Source organism: Sorex fumeus, unplaced genomic scaffold, assembly GCF_029834395.1.
Source record: "Sorex fumeus unplaced genomic scaffold, SorFum_2.1 ptg000002l, whole genome shotgun sequence".
Lineage (NCBI taxonomy): Eukaryota > Metazoa > Chordata > Mammalia > Eulipotyphla > Soricidae > Sorex > Sorex fumeus.
Genome location: NW_026606059.1, coordinates 71,130,833 through 71,140,395, shown reverse-complemented (window position 1 = coordinate 71,140,395; position 9,563 = coordinate 71,130,833).

The following is a 9,563-nucleotide window of genomic DNA, read 5'->3' as shown; positions in this document are numbered from 1 at the left end:
AATAAAAGAGAGAATCTTTCAAAGAATAAATTTAGCAGTAACAAAGGGCAGTTTGTTCTACTGAGGCATTTGGTAGGCAGAATAAAGACTTCTAGGGGACTGTTTGAGCATAATAGCCCACAGGTCAGCAGAGACTATTTGAACAAATCCTAGAGTTAAAAAGGAAAACAGGCAAGGTGTTTTGCAGAATACCTTTTGCTAAAATTTGCTTTCTCGGTTCATAACAATGATGCGGCCAGCACCACTGGGCAGAACCTGATTATTCCTCGGGTGATGTGTAGTTGCTTGGGATACTGCACTTCAAGTACACACAAGTGACAGCACTCTCGTCCTTCCGTGCTCTCTCTCGCTCTTGAGCTCTTAGCTGAATAGCAAGAAGAGCACGTTCAATGTGCTGTGATCTAGATTTTTTGAATTTCACCTGCCTCACCAAAGATTGATTTTCCATAGCAAAGTGCTATCATAAAATACAGTCCCTACCTCTATTTTCCTATCAAGCAATAGATTTTATTCAATAATCATAATGTATTTTAAAGGTCAAAATCGTCCTTTTAGATATTTTTTAAAATTTGATATTAATTCCATTTAGGTAGAAGCTCTATAATATAATGTTCTTTTGCAAGTTGGTGGATTTTTATATTTTTCTGCTTAGAATAAAAGTGTTTACCATTCATCTTTAGAATTAACTGTGATTTAAATATGACATAAAATTTAATTTCTATATAAAATAAATATACACTAAATTATATGTGTTCTAAATACTGCTCTTCTGTTTGAGATTTATAGTCTTGAATTAATATGAACTACTGGTTTAGTTATTATTCTTTTATCTGGCAAGAAATGGAGTTCAGATAGCTTTTTTTCTTGCATTTAAATACTAGTGAGAAATTGGCTTGAGCCAAAAATAATGAGCACAGTTATCTGCTTTATGATCTAATGCTGGGCATACTCTGGCCCCGTTCTTGGAGATTTTTTTTTAAGTTGAATGCTGAGAGCCTGGAAGTTAGTTTAGTGTTTGAGGGAACATTCCTTGCATATACAAGGACCAGAATTTGATTTCTAGCACTGTGTGTCCTCTACGTCCACCCATCCCCGCCCCCAACACTGTTGGATATAGCATTGGAGGTGCTGATGTCACTGGGTCTTAGGAGCATGATTTTGCAAGGGTGCTTGTATTAAGTTGTTCAACCTAGTTGATTGACCATCATTGAAATTAATCCTTGGGTGGCCCTAAGCATTGCTTGAGAGATTCTTCCCCTGCTGCCCCCAAGAAAACACACACACACAATTATAATTTCAACCCTCCTGGGTTAGTAATAACATCTCTCTTGCTCACATTCTAAGAAATTTGTTTTGCCTTAAACACTGACATTTAAACTTTGAGAAAAAACACTGAATAAAATTGATTTTGAAAGTGCTTTTATTCTAACAAAAGAAAAGGCAAACATATAGTAGAGAAGGTCAGTATTGCTCTTCTGTGTGGAGTGTTGTTATTCTGGTCAGAATTTCATTTTAGGAATTAAATGTTACTTCAGTCTTTAATAGCTACCAGATATTTTTGTGAACAAAAGAGGACAATTACAAGCTGTTATTAAGGCAGTGTGAGTGTCTGTGTCAATACAACTGTGTGAGGAAGCGACAGAGGTCAATGACCCTCATGGTAAATCCATGTTAGTTGTGCTGGCTTCATGGTTAGTACTGTCCCAGATATGACTTGAAAGGAGTAACCCAGATGCAGTAGAGCTATGGCAAATTCTTAAATCTGACACACCTCATTCCATAATTTGTGCCTAACTGTCCTCTCTGATGGTCCTTGATGTTTCTTTCATAAGATCCCTCTGATATCAATGTAACAGATAAGCCTTTGAGAATTAGAGTATGAGGATGTAAAAAGCGATTCAGGACTGGGAAAGATGTGCTTAGAAGATGAAACACTTCAATTTCATAAAATCAGAAGCTGGGACTCATAAACAGAAAGAGAACAGGTACAGATCAAGTCTAAAGAATAAGCTTCCACATAAAGAGAACATGGGAAAAAGCTCAATAAAGGTGGCTGTCTTAACAGTTCAGGATAAAATTTTGGAAAACTCCATTTCTAATGCAACACTATAAATTGCATGTAATTATTAAAAAATATAAAATGTAACCAGATAATTCAGTCTGGGTTTTATATGGAAAATCAAAATAGAGATGCTATTAGATAATGAAAAATATATGTATGCTTTGAAATATATATATTGAAATACTGTCCTCTTTATAAAACTCTCTAGAATTGAAATTTCTTCTATTCATTTTTTAGATTTTTTTTTGGCCCCTTCCTCAGTTGGTCCCTTGAATTTAGAGTTTACCCAGAAGTTAAGGAAGTTCCATAAATCATTTAAAATATTTAAAAGTAATAGTGGAAATATTTAGATAGTAACCTTTGAAAAGTAAAATGAGCAAGGTACATTCATGCCCTTCCACAAAACATTCTCACTGTTTTTTCTATCAGTTACATTTTATATGATGTGTCATATACATATTAGTCTCTATAACATATGTATACATGTATGTTTTAGTGAATCATTTCATAGGCATATACTTCACTATCTCTCAATATAAATTGATGCCATATAATAAAATACAATTCTCAAATTTTAATAACATTAAAATTAATTTTCTAAAGTTGCCTAATATAGCATTTAAAGTCAAATTACCCCATTGGTTCCCAAAATGTGCTTGACTTAGGAGGAAATTCAGAATTTAAAAAAACATTGTGCATTTCATCTATCACATGAATCTTTTCATCTTCTATTTTTTCGCGCAAAATCGCTTTGGAGGATACAAGATCAGTTGTATTTGAGAATGTTTTACATTCTGATCTTGTCTGTTTTTTTTTGATGATGTTATTTTTGCGTTTCTACTTTGCATTTTTCAGATCTCATTCGACTGTTTCAAAATATGGTATATTTTTAGGATAAACATTTAGCTCTTTCACTTGTCTTCAATATTTCTGCACCATCCTTCATAGTGAAGATAATCTTTTTCAAAGAATGGCATGCCTAATTATGCCATTCTTCCTTATAATAGAAAAATAGTCAAATTCGATAGACCCATCTTTATAACCCTTTGCTTTTCTTAGTCTTTAATGGTCAACCTTCCCTTTCCACATCTAACTCCACAAGGAAGTCTCACCAGTGTCATGGGTCAGGAAAAGGTACCATTCTTTCTCTGAACATACAAAATGAGATATATTCTGAGTATAATTCTATGCTTAGAACAAATGATTATTTAAAACTTAAAAGTGCATTTAAAAATACACTTCTATCACCATCTGTGTTATTAATGCTGTTTTATCTGGCGATGATGTTGTATTTGTCACACACTTGCTTACAGCTTTGTTTCAGTCAGTCACAGCTCATGTATTATGGGAAAGACACTTCCCGTACTAGGGGTGGTGCTGGAAAAGCAATTTATGGTCTCATGACATGGATACATGTGTGCCACCACTGGCCCATCACAGTTTGTTCACAATAAATGTTTTCTTAAGAGGACGTATAAATATCTTACTTCCGTGAAAGAGTCCCAAGATTAAAAAAATACATTCCAAGTTTTCAATTTTAAAGGTTAAGCTCATCTTTCAAACTGAGATCACTAAAATAAGAGATAATCTATCATTTCATTTTTTAACTCTTATTTTTAAAAAAAATTAAATTTTTTATTGATTCACTGTGAGGTACAGTAACAAAGCTTTCATGTTTGAGTTTTGATCATACAATCATTCAATATCCATCTCTTCACCAGTGTACATTATCCACCACAAAAATCCCCAGTATCCCCCCTCCTCCCATTCCACATCTCTCCCTGCCTGTGTGGCAGACAATTTGCACAGTACTCTCTACCTTTATTTTAGTTACCTTCAATGTTTCGAGACTAGACCCACCACCACCCATACCTGCTGAAAAGGCAACGCTAGACAATGTGTTTTGTATTGTTTGTTTCGGATGCAATATAATGTTGCGCAGCTGCTCTTGCACAACAATTTTAGAATTTGTAAATTCTAAAATTTGAATAATTACAGTCTAAAGAGATTGTTGGAGCAACTTGCTCAGTCCAAGGTTCTTTTGTGTGTCTCTGGACCCTGGCCGTGTAGGAGCTTAACTAGACCATGGCTGGGGTTGCATCATCTGAGTCTCATTGGGATGGGGGGTAAGGAGAAGGGCCGACTCTTCCACTGTCCCTGGAGGCCTCGCGTTTGGTGTCACTGCTGCTCATACCTGGCACTTATCGCTCATTTATTGCTTCCAGAAAATGGCGGTCACTGGAGTTACTAGTGGGTAGGTGGAGGAACAGCACCTGCCTCCCCACCCCTATCTGGAGCAGCCCATCAGACATGGCCTATTACAAAGTCCAGGGCCATCTCTCTATCTGTAGAAAGTTGCTTGGGTCCAAGGTTAAATCTATTATTTCTCATCTGCCTTTTTATTTTGCTCCTATTATATTTGTCTTTTATTGCATCATTATTGAGTCATTCTTTTCATCTTACAACAGATCTTGTGATACAAACAGGAATAATTATAATTTTTTTGTGAACCTGGTGTGGATTATTTCTATCTTCATACTAGACTATCATCAAAATAGACTTTAGACCTTTAAAAAGTGCTATTGAGAAAAGTTTTGCGCCTATATTAACATCACATCACAGTAGCTCCTGTTACTAATTCATCATGAGCTTCATGTTTAGTAATCAGTTTCCTATGTTAGCTAACTTAATTTTATTGCATTTTATGTTTTGGTTGATTATTGAGTCAAAGGAATAATTGTATGATGAGGTAAAGAAAATACTTTCTAATAATGTTATCCTCTTGCCTTGGCATAAATACTGCTAAATATCCTTATTTGAAACTTCACATGAAATTTTATCCTCACTTTTAAACACCATAGTATCTTGGGTCAGGTAACACTTCATGTCACTTTTCTCCTATTACTTTGTGAAGACTTGGCAAGTCTATTTATATGGCCCTGGGCTTAATCACACTTACATTTGTTCAATTTACTATATTCTTTATCAAGAATTGCTCTAATATACTTTTTTGTGTGAGATATGCATCTATCAAAGCAGTCTTATATGTTTATTTTACTAAGGCTCACAGAAACCTTTTTTTTTAAACCATAGAAAGAGTTGCATTGGCTAGATGAAGCTGTGTTTTTGATTAAGTGTCTAAGCTAATGGTAGAATTATTTTTTTAACCAGAGAGCTGTCCAAGGTGCTTTTATACCTTCTACTGGTGCTCCCTATTGAAACCTTTGTGCTAGACTTGTCTCTCATTAACCTCACAGCCCTCACATTATTACAGTTATAAGATTTTTTGACCTATTACTGCTTGCTTAACCTCAAGCACAGCCTCTTATTAATTAGATCTAATAACAAGACTCTAACTCTGACTGAAAGCTTTGGGCAGAACAACATTTAGACCATGTTAATAAGTAAAACTATTTGTTTCCACTTGAGAAAGTAGGAAAACAGAGTTTCCCTGCCTGTCTTCTATGCTCTGAGATATCAAGACTTTTTCATTTTCTTTTTCTCAAAAGATACTATAATTTTTTATTTTGCAAAGCCTGGCAAGCTACCCATGGTGTATTCAATATGCCAAAAACAGTAACAAGTCTCACAATGGAGATGTTACTGGTGCCCACTCAAGCAAGTTGATGAACAATGGGAGGACAGTACTAAAGTTCAGTGCTACAATTTTACTTATCTGTTTTTACTTTTTGGTGATTATATATATCATCATTTGTAAGAAAATTATGTCTTAGATGTAATCTCATCCTTTGATTCACCTCGTTAACTTTTTGTTGACTTAAGGATACTTAAAGTTTGCTCATAGTGTTCATTTTAAGTTCCACCACCCAAATATTTATGTTGTATCTTATTCTCTCTCTTTATTCTCAATATGTCTATGAAAGTTCTCCAGCCATATTTTTTTCAGCAAGAATTTACTAAAAATACGATTTTGACTCTTACACAGTTTTTCACAAGAAAGTGCAAAGATATACAATCTAAAATTGCAAGGGAAAATCTGTTCCTGTGAATTATCCACTAATTCACCAAATTTCAAACTTTATGGTACAATTTTAATGGTAGGAAATAGTTGATATAAATCTTTTACTTTAGGGTAAATGCAAAAGTGAAAGGTGCTATCATGAACTGAACTCTGGCACTGAATTTGCATCATCCAGTTTGAAACCCAGGAATTAGTGGGAAGTTTTAAAGGAAGCTGATATTCCTATGCAATTTTAGCTTTCATCTGCCTTTATATATTCTTGATAAGAAGCAACTAGGAACTTTAGTGGAGGAATATTAGCTTTAGTTATGGGTGTGATGGTTTACATGGTGCACCTAGATTATAAATTACTATGCTTATTTTCTTAATTATAATTGTAATATGAAAGAAAGGAAATGACAAAATAAAAAATGGGGCACATGCACTTTATCAAAATCTCTTAGCATTATTATAGAGAAATTGTGAAGGGTTGGGGCAGCAATTACACATAGGTGTGATTAAACATTAAACAATGAATGTATGTAAAGTCCCTCTTCAGGAGAAATTCTTCTCAGAAATTCACCCAAGGATGGAGTTTCACGTAGAGGTTCCAGAACTCTAGATTCCTACTAGAAGATATACCCTATGTTGGAATTCTATCTTCGGGCATATTGCTTTCTCCTTTACTAATACATTTGAAGAGTCATATTAAATTTACTTCTTTGTAATACTTCTAGTCATTTATCTATACCCTAGGTTAAATTTGAAGGGTGTCTTTTCCTGGAGACATCTTACTATATATGACAAACTACATTCCTCAGGCCAGGTTAGTTTTTCCTAACCCCAATAGGATCTTTATTCAGTTGATTCTTGGTTTATGTCAGAGTTTGTTCCATAACTGTGCTCTTAATTTATTATAATTCTTAAGGCTGTCCATTCTGGAAATAAGGGTAGATTATGGCTTGCCCTGGGTGTATCCAAGTTCCTGGGTGATACCCACCTTTTGGGGTGTAGAAACTAAGGTCAATCTAAAGGCAATTGATACTTAAGTCAAGTAAATATAAAAGATGTCCAGAAATAAATATTAAAGGTAAAGGTAAAGGCCCTCCCGTTGATCGTCGATTTGCTCGAGCGGGCCCAGTAACGTCTCCATTGGAGACTTTGTTGTTACTGTGTCTGGCATATCGAATACTCTCGGTAGCTTGCCGGGCTCTCCGAAGAAATAAATATTATTCGGAATCAATTATCTCCCATGTATAAAACTATAGCATTGACTGTCTTCCTGTGTGTATAGAAAAAGGACATTGCTCTACAATAAACTATGCAAAGGGAATAAAGGATAAAGAAAAGCAATATCTCACTTAAATATACAAAATCCAGAGCCATCAGTTGGTTTAACTTTACAAGTATCAGTGTTCGATTTGGAGATATTTCTGACTAAAGATAGGGAAAGAAGAGCACAAAGGAGAGATTAAAGATAAACACAGACCATTAGCAGTACCCCAGAGGAGCAGAGTATGCCTTAGGATCACTGTTGTGTGTGTAATTCAATTAACTTAAGTTTCCTGTGGGAGGAGAAAAGAGCCAAATGTTAAACCTAAAATGCTTGAAACTGTAATCCAACTGTAGGACAAAAATTTATTGAGGTGATATATCACAGTACAGAATCCTGGCACAGTCTTCTATATTTTAAGATAGCAGTAAGATACTAGCACTGTCCTCCTGCTGTTCATCGATTTGCTCAAGCGGGCACCAGTAACATTTCAATTGTGAGACTTTTTACTGTTTTTGGCATATCGAATATGTCACAGGTAGCTTGCCAGGCTTTGCCGTGTGGATATGTTAAGATAATAATCATAATGCTTGTTACAGCTTAAATGTTTTGAAAAAATATTTATTTTTTCTGGAGTGAGTGTGATAATGTGAAGATGATGATGATGGTGATGATGATGAGGAAGAGGAGAAGGAGGGGGATATTGGTAATCGTGATTACTAACACTGTTATAGTGATTGCTATGTTTACATATTAATCTAATCCTCTTAAAAGAATTGTTTAGTAATCAGATGTAGTCACTGTTATTACCACCTTATAGAAGAAGCTGATGAACAAATATAATAAATGGCTTGCTTATGCCCAACAGCTGTCATATACAATGGAAAAATTTGAAATACGGAAGTCCTATATTTAGTATGTATATTCATATATTCTACTGGTTTTATAATGCAGATATTTATGTTTGTTTTGTTTTTTGTTATTCAGAGCTTAACTTAAATATTATAAACTTAGAGGAGATTCTTATGTCAACTGATATAAACTGATTTTGCTACATAGTCTTCTATAACTGTTGAATCCATTATGCTGCATAACTCGATCTATTTATGTATCTGTCATCTAGCGGATTATCTATATTCTTATGCCAGATTGTAAACTCCTTGAAGAAAGAAATATTTTGAGTATTATTTATTCTGTAATTTCAAGTACCTGTAATATTTATTGGCACATTGAAAATAGTAACAAATGGGAGCTAAATTTCTAATTTTTTTGAGAATTGTCCATAGTGTTTTCCAAAAGGGAGAGGCAAAGAAAAGTATAGTCGAAGTGACATCTGCACTTGTTTGTTTATTGCAGCTATTTACAATAGCTAGAATATGGAAGAAACCTGAGTGCCCAAGAACAGATGACTGGTTAAAGAAACTTTGGTACATCTACACAATGGAGTATTATGTAGCTGTTATAAAAGATGAAATCATGAAATTGACATACAAGTGGTACTACATGGAAAGTATCATGCTAAGCGAAATGAATCAGAAAGAAAGGAACAGACATAGAAAGATCGCATTCCTCTGGAGAACATAAAGTAATAAAATAGGAGACTAACTCCCAAGAATAGCTGAGATAAGTACCAGAGGTTTATTCCATGACTTGGAGATCAGCCACACACACTAAGGGAAAAGGCAGTTCAGATAGAGAAGGAAGCACCAAATAAAGTGTGTTGGGAGGATCCTCCAGGATGGGAGGTGCATGCCGAAAGTAGACTATAGACTGAACATGATTGCCACTCAATGCCTCTTTTGAAAACCACAGCACCCAAAAGGAGAGAGAGAACAAAAGGGAATGCCCTGCCACAGAGGCAGGGTGGGATGGGGGAGATGTAGGTTGGGAGAGATATTGGGATCATTGGTGGTGGAGAATGGGCACTGGTGGAGGGTTGGGTACTCGATCATTGTATAACTGAAAACCAAGCACAAAAATTTGTAAGTCTACAACTGTACCTCATGGTGTTTCACTAATAAAAATTTAAAAATAAAAAAATAAAATAAAATAAAGACAATAGTAACAAAATATTGTTCAAGTATTTTCATAACTTAATAAATAGTAATTAGTTTAGTGTAAATAGATTTATGTGAGTATTGTGATAGCACAGCAGTAGGGCGTTTGCCTTGTGTACAGTCAGTCCGGCGGAGCTGAGTTCAATTCCTCGCCCCTCTTGGAGAGCCCAACTTGCTACCGATAGTATCTTGCCCTCACGGCAAAGCCTG